The sequence below is a fragment of the Caretta caretta genome, chromosome 3 (assembly GCF_965140235.1).
Source record: "Caretta caretta isolate rCarCar2 chromosome 3, rCarCar1.hap1, whole genome shotgun sequence".
Taxonomy (NCBI): domain Eukaryota; kingdom Metazoa; phylum Chordata; order Testudines; family Cheloniidae; genus Caretta; species Caretta caretta.
The window spans coordinates 67304200-67321696 of record NC_134208.1 but is presented as its reverse complement, the minus strand read 5'-3'; the positions used below and the strand labels follow the sequence as shown (position 1 = coordinate 67321696).

At 41.9% G+C, this 17497-nt stretch overlaps 1 long non-coding RNA gene across 1 annotated transcript; it reads right to left on the bottom strand.

The window, feature by feature from the left end:
• Positions 1–221: 221 nt before the first annotated feature.
• Positions 222–6766, bottom strand: LOC142071404 (uncharacterized). Its single transcript, XR_012667436.1, has 2 exons — positions 6688–6766; positions 222–1149 (listed from the first exon to the last, which is right to left on the bottom strand). It is a non-coding gene; the product is annotated as an uncharacterized LOC142071404 (long non-coding RNA).
• Between the last annotated feature and the right edge of the window lie 10731 nt (positions 6767–17497).

Genomic DNA, 17497 nt, shown 5'->3' with positions numbered 1-17497 from the left:
CAGGGTAGGCAATCCCAAACCCCTTGATAGATCTAGCAGCAAGACAAGATAAGCACATTAGCCAATGGTCAAAAGGTTACACAATGTCTCCGCCCATGGTAATTAGTACACAGGTGTTTTCCATTAAACAATATACAGAGTGTGTTAGTATAAAATATATATGTTGAATTCTGTTTTGGGATCCATACTGTTGTACCAATAAAATAAAAACCAGCAGGATCTTATTAAAGGGAAAAAGGCAAAATACCACATTTATTGTGAATACAGAAAGAATCATAGTAAGCAGTTAGTTCTAGTTATAACATTCCATTCAATCTCATATTTATTCACACATTCATTCATACAAACATACACACACAGGTTCTGCAAGGTTGTTATCATAGTTACCAGCCTTAGAGTTGCTCATGCCAAGCCACTGGCCAGGTGGCCTGGACATAAGGAGGGAGCAGGGCCTTGTCAGATGCTCATCTGATGCTCCTGGAAGTTGGTTTGCAGAATCAGACCCCAAAGTTCTCACTTTTTAGAGTCTATTTTTATAGGAATTTCTTCCTATGCCAGTCTATGGGAATTGCTTCATCATGCTGTTGCTGAATCAATCAGCAGATAGCACATTCCTGACGGCTCCAAGATGTTATCTTGTTCTTTGGTTCTCCCATTCTTGAGGCTGTTGGGTGGATTCCAGTCTGCCCTCCGGGGGGTCCTCTGGTTATTTCCACTTGACGCCTTCTTCAGCCGATGGACACTGGATTCTTAGGCTGGCACCTCCCTGATCATTCAGTTATTATCCACACCAAGCATCCATCCACATACATCCTCTATCTCTATTTTAATCACAACTTAATACAACAAAAGGGTGGGGAGTCTCTGGGTGCTGTTTCTGTTGTTAGAGTATTGCTTTGAGTCTCTCTCTCTGTGAATTGCTTTGAGAATAGACTCTGTCTTAGAATGTACTAACACAATTAGCAGCTTGCAAGTTTCACACATAGAGGGAGAGAAACAGTACCAAAAACCAAGAGACCTCTTAATTAGTAATACCCTGGAATTTAAACTCTGGGGAATCAAACTCATTTGTGATTTTAATACAGAACTTCTTTAATATGATCCAACAATACGAATGAAGTAGCTCCCCTGATTCTCCAACAGGTACACCTTTAGGAGTTAAAGCAAAAGGACAAATGAAAAGTATATAGCAATAAAGATTGTCTTTTAATTATTCATTTGTGTTTCTAAGGCAGGCACTGGCAATGGCTTGGAGGAGAGGTGCACATCTGTGAGAGGAAGGATATTGTATCTCATACTGATATGTTTGAACCTCTTCCATAAACTTAAGGCTGGTGTGTGGGAAGCACCTCTTCTCCAGAAGAAACAGGGCCCCTTTCATTTCTTTGGTCTGTTTGCAACTTTGAGATAAACCCCCAATTATAATTTCCACCTGGCTTCTTGCTGACCAAGCTTATCTTAGCAAAAAGCAAGGTTGTCCTTTGTTTGTTCTGCTTCTTAGCTAATATTGTTCACTCTTTTTGCTAGGCCTCTGTCTTCTTGACCAAACTCTGGATTTTGGGTCTGTAAAAAGAGCTGACACAGTCTATATATCAGGTTGTAACATAAACAGCATATGGATTTTAGCCCTTCAATTAGGAAAAACTTCTTAACTGTCAGTAAAAAGAAAAGGAGTACTTGTGGCACCTTAGAGACTAACCAATTTATTTGAGCATGAGCTTTCGTGAGCCACAGCTCACTTCATCAGTGTGGTTAAGCACTGGAATAAATTGCCTAGGGAGTTTGTGGAATCTCCAGCACTGGAGATTTTTAAAAGCAGGTTAGACAAGCACATGTCAGGGATGGTCTAGATCATTAGTGCAGGGGACTGGAATAGATGACCTCGCAAGGCCCCTTCCAGTTCTAGGATATAAAGTCAGAGTCAACAAAATATTTATCCTATTTATCTGCACCATTAGTATTGCAACTGTGGGAGCCAGATAAAGACACTGATCAAAATGGATGCCAAACATATTTCTTCAAAACTAATTTTAGTAAAGTTAATTAGGACCATCTTCTGTACAGAAGGGAATAATTTAACATTTTGGATAAAGCAGGAAATTATATGGCAGAACAGAGATACTGTCATTGCAATGAAACTCATCCACTGTTTAAGTTGGTTCATTTCTAGCAACTATTTGTCTGTCCATTCAGAATCTAGGTGAAAAATGTTATGCTTTTATGAATACAGCTCTGCATAAAGCCTATTGTATAGATAAAGTGTATTTCCTTTCACTTGGATTTTGTTGTATTCCCTCCCTGGGGCACCTCTGAGGCAATACTTCCCCACTCGCAAGTGCGGAGTCTGTATAACAAGAGAAAACTTAAGAGTAGAAGGAATTCAGCATTAATTCGGAAAAACATCACAACAATGATTTCAAAAGCATGGAGACACAAAGTAAACACTCACCCCACAATATCTTGGGCAGTGTCCTCAGGTTCCCAGCTCTTGGTATGAAAGTTCAGACGTGCCCCTCCCCTTTCCCTCCACTGGATTGCCCTTGGTTTGTTGTTAGGTCAACAAAGCCAGAATTCGGGGGTGCATTCTTGTTAGTTCACTTCCCACTTCTGGGGTGGATATGTGTCGAGCAATACCACTGTTACCGCTTGCTGCTGATCACCTCTGCCTGTTGATGTGATGTTGTGTTCTGAGGGTTCTGTGCCCCAGCTTTTAGTGATTTTTGTGTGTAGTAGGAAACCTCGCTGCTGCTGCATTCTGTCTCTCACCACACTACTGTCTCCATACCAGGTTTAAGATTCAGCCCCCTAGAAGAAAAGGGCTCTAACTTGAGTCTGATCACCTGTCTTTAAATATTGGAAGGGAGAGCCAAGGGATATCTAACAGAGTCTGTGCCACAACTAGGTAGGAACAGCTATTCCCACCACCTCGGACTTTCACTTGGCATCACTACCCCCTGCTTAGCAAATGAGGTTCAAGTTAGAGTGACCCCTCTTCAGTTAGGACATGTTAAGTACAGTTTTTCTGCCCTTTAGTCATACATAAAGATAAAAACAATTTCATTACCCTTGCAGCCAAAACTAAAAGTGAAGTTTAACCCAAAACAGCCAAAATTGATAACTTTAGCAAAGCAGGTTTGTCAGATGATCAACTAGACCAGGGGTTCTCACAACACATTTTTGGTGGCTGCACTCTGATAATTTTTCCTAAAATACATAATTAACTTTATGTGCATTTTATTTTTGTTTTTTTCCGAGACACATCCAAGTGCTGACCCACCTCTGTCCCTGCCTCCAACGGCCCTTCAGCAAGAGTCTGCCCCAGGGAAGCTGGGTCAGAACTCAGCTGCTGGCTGCAGAGCCCCAGGCATCTCACGCCCTGGCTGGGCAGAAGCAGGGGAACTGCCCAGGGGAGAGCCCTGGTGACTGAACACCGCAGCTGCCTCCACAGACAAGAGCTGCCTCCGGTGCCAGGCACACCGGCCCCACATGTTTCCAGAGGCACTACCCAGAGCCCCCAAAGCGTCTGTGCAGTGCAAGGCACCAATCCCTGCTGGCAGCACCAGTGCAAACACCAAGATGGTGCATCTCACTGCCCTTGGCAACAGCTATTCAGGAGCAACAGCTGGGTGCTGCTGGGAAGGAGTGCTGGTTTCGGGGAGGGTAGAGTGGGGCTGTGAGTCGAGCCATTCCAGGGGCAGCTGAAACTTTAACTTGTGCCCCTCCGCTATCAACATATACAGTTTGGGGAAGCAAGGCCCTCTATACCCCCCACCCCACCCCAGTCGCTGCCCATGCTTTGGAGGCTGCTGTGGTAGTGGAAAAAAAAAAAAAGCCTCTGGTGGCCACATTTGAGAAATGCTGACCTAGACACAGCAACCTACTTCACCTAAGTGAATACAGTCGGCTCCTGAAATTTCTTCCCTCAGTTCATCAATAGATGGCAGGCAAGAGCTTTCAGACCTTGGCTTACAATAAAGGGTTTATCATGGCACCGCTGTGCTTGCCAGTAGGATACGATATGGGGCACCCTTGCTAGTGCCAGGGGAGCTGCACCTTTGGTGGCAGTTGCTGTAATACGGGTACACATTTCTAATGTTTCTAATGCACAGAGGGCCTCACGGAGCTAATTCCTGCACGCTATTCTGACAGCAAGGGAAACAAAGTTCTAGCTACTGGAATGAGGTGTAAGAAAAAAGGCACTTGACCTGGAGAGTAGGTCACAAGCTTTGGCAGAAGGATGGCTGTGAACAGTGCTGCCAAGATACAAGCAGCAATCATGAGGAAAGACTAATGAAAATAGTAGGCACAGCAGGCAAATGGTTACAGGATGAAAGACTTGAGAGGTTGAGAACTAATAATTTCCCTGATACTAAGAACCCCATTTGAAGAGACAATTGGGAAGAAAGCCTTTCCCCAACCATTTTAGAGCAATGTGCAGCTGAGCAAGCCATATCTCCTGAAATGCCTGCCTTTCATTTTAAGTTGGAATCAGCTGGTGAAATATATTCTTCATGACAGACCAAACTGAAAGAATTAGAACAAGTCTAATAGTAATTACCTTTCTCAATTCGTGTGTGTCTAATATTGCAGAGACAAGTATTCAAAAGTTAAGAAATGCAGAATTAAAGCTTCCTGCACAACCTTGATTTGGCCCCTTTGTGCATATATATTATGATGTGGTCTTTAATTAAATGATCACAGAGTTTTTCACAGGACCCCTGACATTCAGTGCACAGGATGGACAGTTCTCACCTAGTGAGGAGCTATTTAGTATTTTGTTCAATATATTGTTCAATAAATGGCATCACGCCTTATTTACTGAACACTAGGCACGCCCTGCCCTGAAAACAGTATTATTGATTTCCTTGTGAGCTTTTCTCTGGTGTTCATCACCATATTATCTGAGTGCTTTACAAATATTAAGCATCTTCACAAAACCCCTGTGAAACGAGGGGCTAGTATTATCCCCATTTTACAGATGGGAAAATAAGGCACAAACAGATCAAGGTCAAAAGAGTCCACTAATTTTGAGTGGACAATTTGAGATGCCTAAAACCTGACTTTTCAGAGTACTTAGGATTATATAACACTTTCTATTTTCAAAGCACAGCTCCCACAGACTTCAGTTGCAGTGGAGAGTGTGCGACACTTCTGCAAGCCAGAGATGAGGATCTCAGGACATCCAGAAAATAAGGCACCTTCAACTAGTGAACACCTACGAAAAGTTTGGTTTAAGTAACTTAACTAGCACAGAGAATATCTGTGGCACAGGTAGAATAGAATGCAGTTCTCCAAGGAAGCATTCAACTGTCTTAACACACCTAAGTTCTACAACAGATGAAGAAGGGGTCCTACAGACAGCTTCCTTCATGACACAACTTGATTCATCTTCAAAGCAGGTCCATCATGTGCACTGAATGAAGCAGCTTCTGTGGAGGAAAACAGTATGATCATGTAATTAGAAACTATTGTTAGGGGGCTTATTCCTTCACCCACTTACTTCCCTGGTCCTTCTCGCATGAACAGAGAGCAACAATACCTGAAGTCCAAAGGTGCAAACAATTCAATGTTTATTGGGGTGAACTTCCAGCAAGCATGATTCCAGTTTCCTTCCTTAGTGTCCTCCTTCCCAGCTCTGACACCACAGAGCCTTAGACCTGTGTCCCTGTTCCCATTCCTACCCTTAGCCAAACATGATTCCAACTTCCTTACTCCCATTCCCTGTTCCCATTTCCCCCTTTAGCAAAACATGATTCCAATTTTCTTACCCCCATTCCCTGTTCCCATCTCACACACCCACATGCCCACCCCCACCCACACCCAGTCACCTCCTCATTGACTACAGATTATATAGTAAAACTTGAGTTCTGCTTAGCTATACCTTAACCAATCATTTTCCTGAAATTTAACTAACCAATCCTAACATATTGTAACATGATTATGTAACCAATTATATCCCACCACCTTAATTAGTTTACACCCAGCAAAATTAATTATACAGCAGACAGGAACAATCACAGAACCAGACAGAGATTATACAGACAAACAATAGCAAAGTGGGAACTACAATGACAAGACAACACAGAAGCGAGGATTTCACATCCCAGCTATTGATAAGTGAGTTCTTGCCAGACAGGATGCTATCAAACTAAGTTTCCTTTTACATTTTCTAGGCACTTCCCTTTCTCTGGAGGTGATAGGAATACAATCCTGTCCTGATAGTGCCTAACAGCCCAATAGCACCTTATTTCAATGTGACTAGTTTGGAATGTGAGGATGTGACCGTTCGCTTCCCAGCTTATGGCTGCCTCTGCTGCTTAGCCAAAGGCCTGAGCCTAAGCACAGGGCCACAAACTGTCACAGTAAGAGAAGGCCCTTACACTGGCAGACAGTGGTTTTGATTCTTTCTTTTATACCTCTAGAACTAGCCAAGCGATAAGAATACACCTAAATTCTTAAAGTACAGGCCTTTGCAGACAGGCCTGAATATCTATATCCTAACAACTATCATCATAATTAAAGATGGCAATGGCAACCTTAATTCTGGCACTTCCTAACTTTTGAGTCCTTGACTTTGCAACCTTACTGGTCTTTTAAGAGTTGTGTGTTATTTGCTAAGGTTTTAAGAAAAAAACAAAAAAAACCACAGAAATTCCATCATGTGACATCATATTGTGACTTACGTACCTCAACAGCAGGGTTGGAACCTTTATATCCACAAGCCTCTGCCAGCAATAGTAGGTCATCCTCCTTGTGGACCTGCACTAGAGGGAATGAGACACTGATTGTTTGCAGTGGAACCAGGTGAAACTTGCTGTGTTCATTCAAACCTGAAACTTCGAGATACAAAGCCACAAATGGAAGCCCATGAAAGAGGTCAACTGAACTCTTGCAAACAAACCGCTCTTCATAAAACTCTGCTACACACCAACCTATCAATACCAGGGCAAATGAGAGTGTGGAGAAAAGATTTCAACTTTAGCAGATTATTGGTGATATTTATATTTCTTCCCCTTTATGTGATTGGTAAAAATGTAAACAAACAAGGTTAAGAACAGGAAAAATCATGTCAGAGGGAAAAAAAACCCTAGATGAACTATACAGACCACTAGAAAATGGTGTATCTAGGTGTATCTGTGATAACTTCAGCTAAACTATAAACTCCAACCCCAGACTGTAGTGAAAGAGATAGAAGCCTGGAGTTTATAGAACCCCATGTCATTCTCCCTTTCTGAACTATGAAGCTTCCACTGGAAAAGGAGATGGATGGATATTACTACAAATTGCTTTTCAGTGTAAAACGAGGAAAAAGTTCAGATACAAAAACTGTAAGGGAAAGTAGGGTATCTACAATGGGACACTGCGTGCTCTGGCAATCCTGAAACATTACGAAAAATGGCAAAGACATAGATGATGGCCCAGACATGCTGTATATCTGAGTTAGTACTGCCACCCAGTGCTGGACATGAGTACATGAACATTGCTACAAGAAGGATGTCATGAAGACAATTGTGGCAAATGAGCAGGAATTGCAGCTCTGTTCTTCCAGAGGCAGGCACATCCTTTTTATGGAAAGGGTGTTGCTTATTTGCAGCTGTTGGAACCAATGTCAGCCTTCTGTACAGCTGCTTTTGTCCTTTGTAGCCTTCTGTGCCATTTTAAGGGTGGCAACATCTCATTGAAGTGTTGGAGAGCTATATAAGCCAACAGTTCTGTCTTCTCCACCCCCATACCTGAGCAGTCTGGCTCCCTTTTATAAGCTTCTCCTCCAAGTGGAGCGGGCTCTGCAAGTTTGGTAGAGCAGAGTCACCTGTGCCCTTAATCACACCTGTCCCAGTATGGGGTTTATACACCCCCATCACAGGCAGAAAAATGTGATATTAAAAATGTATTTGAAAATCTTTATTTGCCTTCTGGCTTTGATGTTTTAGGGTTCAAGTTTTCAAGCATATTTGCAACCAGGAGGGCTAGAAACTTAGATTCCATTTAAAAAAAAAATGAAAGCTGAAATTGTTGTATTCATATGATTCCAAGAGCTGGGACTTCAAGAAAACACACTGAGTACCACAAGACACATGATAAAAGGAACCACAAGAGTTGGCCACACTGCATGGCAGTGTTTTCCCAGTGACAGTAAAAAAAAGTTTTACCTTCATTTTCTCATCTTTATTCCCCATGGTCAGTGTCAAAGTTCAGGGCAACTGCTCCCGTATTTCCCCTCAGTGGTTCAGCAAGGCCACCCACGCTCAGGTCCCCAGCTGTTGCCTTTCTAGGTGGAGACCCACACCTCTCTCTCTTCTGACCAAGGTATTCCCAGCCTGCACAGGTCCCTGCCTTGGCTGTGTATTTCCCAGCAAAGAAACAAACCTGCTTGCTTTCTCCTCAGAGCCTGGTAAGAGTAGTTTCTACAGATATGTACCTCACAGTTCTTTCTAAGCAAGCCTGCTTTCTTCTTCAGGTAAAAGGTATTACAGAGAAACATTAAAATAATAAAAGAACCTGCACCTATGCTAATAAGCTCACCAGGAATCACCCCACTTGAGGTTACGAGTTCATCAGAGCTTCGGCTCAGAACAAGCAGTCTTCTGAGGCCTCCCTAGGTGACGTCCTTTCAACCCTCCCCTAAGGACTGGGGGTCTCCATGGACCAGGGGTCCAGTCAGTTTGCTGGATCAGGAAGAAGACCCTAAGTCAGCTTAGAACCCAGGCTTTTATCCAAGAGTCTTTTCTTTGTCTGTTGGTCTCTTGAAAATCCAGTTTGAATTAGTATATACATATCTCCAGGGGGTGGCTTCAGAAGCCATTACATTAGCATCCCCCTTCCCTAGTAGAGAAGGTATATACAACATCCAACTGCATTTTTAATACAATGTACCCCAAAGGTATTATCCCTAATTCAATAAAGTTTATCTTCATTCCATCAGGTTTGTTCAGGATATCATCAGCCTTTCACAGTCAGCTCTGTATACAGAGTCAGTTCCTGCTTCTGTGCTTGTGAAAAGTTTGTCTGGAAATTAGGCTTTTCCAGTAGTCCAAGTCCCTCCATGCTGTGTGTTTACTCTGTTTGAGCTGCTGCTTTGTTTTCTGGTTAAACACACTTTCTTGCTGTAAGTCACACGACTGACTGCTGCTACCATGTTCCCCTGAGCTGTGTTTCTCGTGTAATAATGTGAGTGGACTCCATGTTCTGGAACACTGGGGAAGACTGGAAGAAAGCCAAGGGTAAATTGGATGACCTGGGTAATTATAGGCCTGTCAGCATGACTTCAATCCCAGGCAAGGTAGAAGAGCTACTGATACAGTGCTAAATTAATAATGAACTAAAGGAGGAGAATGTAATTAAGACAAATCAACATGGGTTTATGGAAAATAGAACCTGTAAAACTAACTGATTTTTTTTATGACATTATACATTTGGTTCATAAAAGTAATGGTGTTGATATAATTGACTTCTGTAAGGTATTGGACTTGGTGCTGCAAATATTGATTAAAAACTAGAATAAAATTAACATGGCACTCATTAAATAGATTAAAAACTGTTAACTGATAGGTCTCGAAATATAACTGTAAACAGGGAATTCTCACTGAGTGGGTCTGTCTCCAGTGGGGTCCCACAGGGATCAGTTCTTAGCAAATAGGAGCATGGGCCCCTTTGTCACTTAGCCAGCTATGTTATACGTAGGTTGTTAAGTAATATGAACTGTTAACTATTAAATAATTTGAAAACATTTTGGAGATGGGAGTTTTTACTTATAGAAAAGGTTAAAATGAAGCTAAAAAAGGTAAAGTAATCAAGTTTTAGAGACATTGATAAAATAGTAAATACCTTTTTTTGGTGTACAAGATGCTTTCTTATTTAAGATACACCCCTTAACAATTTTTTAATTTTTAATAAACTTGTTATACTTTGTTGCTTCATGTTACTGCAAGCCTTCTTCTTCACCAGGCCAGTTATGGATTTTAACTGCAGTATTTGCAGTCTATCCACATCCTGGCTTTCTAGCCATTTAAGACCAATCTCTAACCTTACAACCGCATCAGCAGCTTTGGGCAGTGGCTCCAAGGGTTCTTCGTCACTATCCTCAGGGTTAGACACATTTTCTGAGGCACCAGGTGGTTGAGGGGCAACATTATGAATTATATCTACAACTGGAAGTCGTTCATAGGTTGGACACATAGCATCCACCTCCATCCAGTCTTGATGGATGATTTAGTTGGGGATAGGTCCTGTTTTGAGCAGGGGGTTGGATTAGATGACCTCCTGAGATCCCTTCCAACCCTGATATTCTATGATTCTATGATCAGCTATCCCACTTTGAGCCGTAAGTTCCCTGTAGACTTGTTCTGCCTCCATGGCCTCCTCTTCCGTAAAATTCAGAGTTGTTCTCATCTTCGTCTTCTTCCTCATCTTGGTTGTTGTCGCTTTCAGTGACAAAAGCACTTTTGAGATCACGATGCCAACATTTCTCTAACATTGATGGAGTGATTCCTAGCCAGGCTGTCTCGCCTAAGTTAAATACATCCAGCAAATTCAATTTCTTGATTACATCCATTATGCTACTGTTGTCCTCAACAATTTTCTTTACTAAGGCTTTACGATAGTTCATTTTAAATGTGGCTATAATGCATTGATCGAGGGGCTGTATTTTGGACGTCATGTTCTTAGGAAGATAGCTCACCTTTATCTTCCCATCTTTGCTGGTTAAGGTCTTAACTGGGCGGTGGGCAGGACAGTTGTCAAGTAGGATCAGTGCCTTTGGCTCCAGGTTTTGTATGAGTAGGTGGCTCCAGACAGCTGGTACAAAATATTTATTAAACCATTCCTCGAAAATATCCAATGTCATCCAGGCATTTTTTGAATGATAAATGAATGAAAGCGAATCCATGTTCTTATGGTGGAAAGCCCTAGGTGACCTGGATTTGCCTATGCACAGAGATTTAAGTTTATGTGAACCGGTTTTATTCACACAGAAAAGTATTGTCACTCTCTCTTTTATCACCTTAAAACCTTCGGCCTTTTGTTCTTCGGTCCTAGAAGCAAGTGTTCTATCTGGAAGCATACAGTAACATAGGCTGGTTTCATCAGCGTTATAGATTTGCTCCAGAGTATAGCCACCCTCGCTGATGATCTCTTGTAACTTTAGGTTTCAGAGTAACAGCCGTGTTAGTCTGTATTCGCAAAAAGAAAAGGAGTACTTGTGGCACCTTAGAGACTAACCAATTTATTAGTGCGTATTCGTCGCAAGCTTTTATATCTGCAGAGCATGTCTCTCCTGAAATTGTGACTTGCCGAATGCCATGACATTTTTTAAAACGATTAAGCCATCCACTGCTAGCTTTAAATTCGTTACCTTGATGTGCAGAAGTGTCCTCGCCCGAGCGTTTAAAATCGAGAATCCTTCTTCAATTTCTCCGCTTGTTTCCTTATAATGTCGCCGGAAATTGGCGTGCTGTCGGAGCATTCTTGAGTAAACCACGTAAATACTGCTCTACCTAGTTGGTTATCCTGGGCAGTTTTTAGGCACTTCCTTTCCAGGCCTTCACTTTCATCCAGTTCAACTAGTATTGATCGTAATTTTTCCTCATCTTTGATCCACCCTCTTAATGTTGATTCCCACAGTCCTAGTTCTTTTGAGACCTTCGCTTGGCTCATTCCTGATTTCAGTCTGCCCAAAGCTTCCAATTTTTCTGTGACTGTCCATGCCTTTCATTTCTGTGGCTGTGAACTACTTGCCATCATGTCAATGGTATTTTAATATTAATGCTAACAATTTTTTTTGATTGTTTAGAAAATGTGAGCACAGAGTTACAATGGTTCCAAAATACAACTAGTGAGACAACTTAAACTTAGTCTGTAGTGCACACAATTTAGAAATGAGATTAAAATAGGCGGGAGAGATGAGAACGCCTAATGGGACCACGGGCAGGCAACATACGTTTACCCCTGCCTTCTCATTGTTGCACATTCATTCCACCACTTTGATACATGCACATTTGTACAGACAATGTACTGTATGTATGTAATTTGACACAAGCCACATTTTAAGAGCTGAGGCACCAACCACAGATGGTTTTGTAACAACGTTAAACTGGCAAGGCGGCAGCAGGTTAGTCAACGACGAAGTTAGACTGAACTCTCCTTTTTGATAAATTAGTCATGGTTATAAATACAAAGGCTATTTTTATTATAACGGCCGTTGAAAATTAGCTACCACCTCGCACATGGTTTTGTTGTCCACAAAACAAATTTAAACTTTCAATGTTTTTAAACTATCAACGAATTTAAACTGTCAACATTATAATTTTAATTAAGACTTGCAGACAAGACTGTTTTTTATGCAACGAAGATCGGTGTGAAAGTTTAAAAATACTGAAAATGCGCTCGGCTTTGAGTTTCGACTTTCGATCCAAGGCAGGTTTGTAAAAACATACATACTGAATTTGTACACGGTAATCATTAAATGTATAAACTGGGATTAAACAGGATTAAAGTACTGTATGTTGTAGATGAGACAGGAAAACCATTTTTGCTTTACCGCGTTATATCCGAATTCATGTTATATCGGATCATGTTATATTGGGGTAGAGGTGTATTGACATTTAAATATAGACTTAATTCTGCTCAGCCACATTGAGGAAACTACTGAAGTAGTGTGGTTGTTCCAGTGTAAAAGATCAGGTTTTAGCTCAGTTTGTTTCTCATTATGACAGTTATTGAGAGCTTAATGTAATGTTCGAAGGTTGTTCATCACTTTATCATAGAATCATAGAATATCAGGGTTGGAAGGGACCTCAGGAGTCATCTAGTCCAAGCCCCTGCTCAAAAGCAGGACCAATCCCCAACTAAATCATCCCTGCCAGGGCTTTGTCAAGCCTGACCTTAAAAACCTCTAAGGAAGGAGATTCCACCACCTCCCTAAGTAACGCATTCCAGTGTTTCACCACCCTCCTAGTGAAAAAGTTTTTCCTAATATCCAACCTAAACCTCCCCCACTGCAACTTGAGACCATTACTCCTCATTCTGTCATCTGCTACCACTGAGAACAGTCTAGATCCATCCTCTTTGGAACCCCCTTTCAGGTAGTTGAAAGCAGCTATCAAATCCCCCCTCATTCTTCTCTTCTGCAGACTAAACAATCCCAGTTCCCTCAGCCTCTCCTCATAAGTCATGTGTTCCAGTCCCCTAATCATTTTTGTTGCTCTCTGCTGGACGTTTTCCAATTTTTCCACATCCTTCTTGTAGTGTGGGGCCCAAAACTGGACACAGTACTCCGGATGAGGCCTCACCAATGTCGAATAGAGGGGAATGATCACATCCCTCGATCTGCTGGCAATGCCCCTACTTATACATCCCAAAATGCCATTGGCCTTCTTGGCAACAAGGGCACACTGTTGACTCATATCCAGCTTCTCGTCCACTGTAACCCCTACTTCCTTTTCTGCAGAACTGCTGCCTAGCCACTTGGTCTCTAGTCTGTAGCGGTGCATGGGATTCTTCCGTCCTAAGTGCAGGACTCTGCACTGGTCCTTGTTGAACCTCATCAGATTTCTTTTGGCCCAATCCTCTAATTTGTCTAGGGCCCTCTGTATCCTATCCCTACCCTCCAGCGTATCTACCTCTCCTCCCAGTTTAGTGTCACCTGCAAACTTGCTGAGGGTGCAATCCACACCATCCTCCAGATCATTTATGAAGATATTGAACAAACCAGCCCCAAGACCAACCCTTGGGGCACTCCACTTGATACCGGCTGCCAACTAGACATGGAGCCACTGATCACTACCCGTTGAGCCCAACGATCTAGCCAGCTTTCTATCCACCTTACAGTCCATTCATCCAACCCATACTTCTTTAACTTACTGGCAAGAATACTGTGGGAGACTGTATCAAAAGCTTTGCTAAAGTCAAGGAACAACACATCCACTGCTTTCCCCTCATCCACAGAGCCAGTTATCTTGTCATAGAAGGCAATTAGATTAGTGAGGCATGACTTGCCCTTGGTGAATCCATGCTGACTGTTCCTAATCACTTTCCTCTCCTCTAAGTGCTTCAGAATTGATTCCTTGAGGACCTGCTCCATGATTTTTCCAGGGACTGAGGTGAGGCTGACTGGCCTGTAGTTCCCAGGATCCTCTTTCTTCCCTTTTTTAAAGATGGGCACTACATTAACCTTTTTCCAGTAGTCCGGGACCTCCCCGATCACCATGAGTTTTCAAAGATAATGGCCAATGGCTCTGCAATCACATCCGCCAACTCTTTTAGCACTCTCGGATGCAGCGCATCCAGCCCCATGGACTTGTGCTCGTCCAGCTTTTCTAAATAGTCCCGAGCCACTTCTTTCTTCACAGAGGGCTCCTCTCCATGCTGAGCTGCCCAGTGCAGCAGTCTGGGAGCTGGCCTTGTTCGTGAAGACAGAGGCAAAAAAAGCATTGAGTACATTAGCTTTTTCCACATCCTCTGTCACTAGGTTGCCTCCCTCATTCAGTAAGGGGCCCACACTTTCCTTGACTTTCTTCTTGTTGCTAACATACCTGAAGAAACCCTTCTTGTTACTCTTAACATCTCTTGCTAGCTGCAACTCCAAGTGTGATTTGGCCTTCCTGATTTCACTCCTGCATGCCCGAGCAATATTTTTATACTCTTCCCTGGTCATTTGTCCAATCTTCCACTTCTTGTAAGCTTCTTTTTTGCGTTTAAGATCAGCAAGGATTTCACTGTTAAATCAAGCTGGTCGCCTGCCATATTTACTATTCTTTCTACACATCGGGATGTTTTTTCCCTGTAACCTCAATAAGGATTCTTTAAAATAGAGCCAGCTTTCCTGGACCCCTTTTCCCCTCATGTTATTCTCCCAGGGGATCCTGCCCATCAGTTCCTGGAGGTTGTCAAAGTCTGCTTTTCTGAAGTCCAGGGTCCGTATTCTGCTGCTCTCCTTTCTTCCCTGTGTCAGGACTTTGCTAATAAAGAGGCATTTTTCCACATTTGTTTGTTACATGTGTAATGTTCCATGGCACTCAGTATCCCAGATACCACATTATACATTTATCAGCAAACTTGATTTCAAAATCAGTTTGAATGCATCAGAGCAATTATTTTTGTCACAGAAATTGAGTTTACCTGGTAGGAATCTTTCCCCTTTATGAGTGAAGATAGGCTGAATTTAATTAGTTCATCTAAGGAAGTGTGGAGTTGTAATAATTAAATATTTTCAAAACAAATCTTCAAACACTGAGATAAGATTGCCAATTTAACAGTAAATTGTTTAGACCACTACCACAGGAAGTCAGCGTTAAATAGTTTAGTTAGATCTTTCAAGGGATTACAGAATTTAATGTCTAATCCACCACACAAGACTAACATTATACATCTGAGTAAAGCTAATCAAATGCACATTGATTTTCAAGACTGAGCACTGTATGTGTAACAATAAAATAATAATTTTAGTTATGGGCCTGATTCAACCCCCGCTGAAATCCCCAGAAAGGCTCCCTTTGATTTAAAAAGTATTGGATCATTGGCTAGAGCAAAAATATACAAAGGAAACCTAGCTTCATGTTTTAAGGCACAAACCAATTGCTTGTGATAGTTGAGAAAGAATTTATCATCCCCTCCAAAATAACCATTCAGTGTGTCACATGTATTAGAAGAAGTTTGCCTCCTTCTGAAACATCAAGTATTTGTCACGGTCAAAGGCCGAGTGCTATAGAAAACAGATCAGTGGGCCAATCCAGTATAGCAAATTAAAGAGATTAATGGTTTGGTTCTTACAACCATTGTAAGTAGCTCTTACAATTGATTATTCCTAATAATATTCTGGACCTAATTAGAAGTCAAAAAGCTCAAAGTTACTAACTATCCCTAACTCATCCTATTGTGTCTGAGATTTACTAAGTATAGTATGTTGCTTCTAAGCAACACTATCTCTTAGATGAAATACCAGATCCTCCAAATTTCAGCTTTAACTTGCTCCATTTCTATACTTCCCTTTGCCTCAAAAGGTTAGTAAATTTTGAAGGTTGTGGGTGTGCTCAGAGGGTTCCATATGCATCTTTCAAATTTAACCCCAATATTATTTTAACATATTTGAAAAAGGCTATTGAAGGGTCCATCTGGCAGTTCTCGCAAGGTCAGTTGTCTTATCTGCTTCAGGCATTGGTCCTACAGGGAGAGACACTGTTCTTCTTCAGTTGGATGTAGGAAAATATTGTGACGTAGGTGTTAGTGTCAAGGATGGCGGGTGGATATTAGTCTCATTTCTCTGCCAATAGTCAGTGGCATGGGGATTTTAGCTGTGGTAGAGAGTTATTGGGGTGGAGTGAGAGCTCAGATGTTCCATCTCTCATACCAGTGTCATACCCTATATCTCTTCCTCTGCTATGGTCATGCTCCCCAAGTGTTGGGTACCTTTGGAGTTTCTGCCTGAAGGCAAATGGCTGTTGCTTCGGGGAAAGCTGCATCTGTATCACTTTGGGGCAGATATAAAGACTGAAGGAAAGCTTTCTATGGTTACATTCTTATATTTGCAACAAACCAGAGGCAAACCAAAGGAAATTGTTGTTATTTTTTCAGTTTCCTTCAAGAAACAAGAGACTTCACTGCAAAATGCACACACTGGACCAGCTGCAGCATGCCACCACGTTACCTCACCATCTGCTCATCAGGTACAAATTACTTTCATCAGCCTTTCTGAATATCCCAGCTAAGCATAGCCCATGACTATACATAATTATGTGACTGGAATTTCCAAATATATGAGTGATTCACACAAGCTCTGAAAATTCCCTACCAAAACTGCACTGTGCATTCATCTACCTGGTTTAGACAGTATGTTTGATTTTTGAAAATCTGACTGCAGAATACCCCATGGCCTATATTATGTATTTCTAAGAGATGTAGACCCCACCCAAAACCCCAAATCCAAACACTTCCAGACTCAGAGAAAGTTTGGATCTGATTTCTGATAGGATTTGAGCTACTTACATTGTTTTTTGCGAGGTTAATGCCATGAACAAGACATCTACTTACTGCAATACCTTGGGAAAATAACTGGAGAAATACAAACTACTGAAGATTAAAAAGACTAATGGTATTAATGTGTCTCATTAATTGGTGGGAATGTAACCTAGTTAACTCAGTGATGCTGAGGAGTTTACTATTGCTATAAGCGAAGGGTACTTGGTAAACTATCTTAGTGAGATTAATGGATCTTCACCCATTAACTGGACTGGACTGGAATCCCCAAGTGCCATAAGGACTAGCATAATGACTCCTAGGACACTCCTCCCTTGGAGGAGGCATGGCTGGAGCACTACTGCATGCAGCCAATCCCTGGCTGGTGAAATGGCCCATTGGGAAGTTTGTTTAAAAAAAATTTTTTGACCAGCTGTAACTATTATCCCTGTTTTACGGGTAGGGATGGAGACACAGAGAGATTGTATTTTTTCCAGGGTCACACATGAAGTATGTCTCAGAGCTAGGAATCAAACCTAAATCTCCTGAG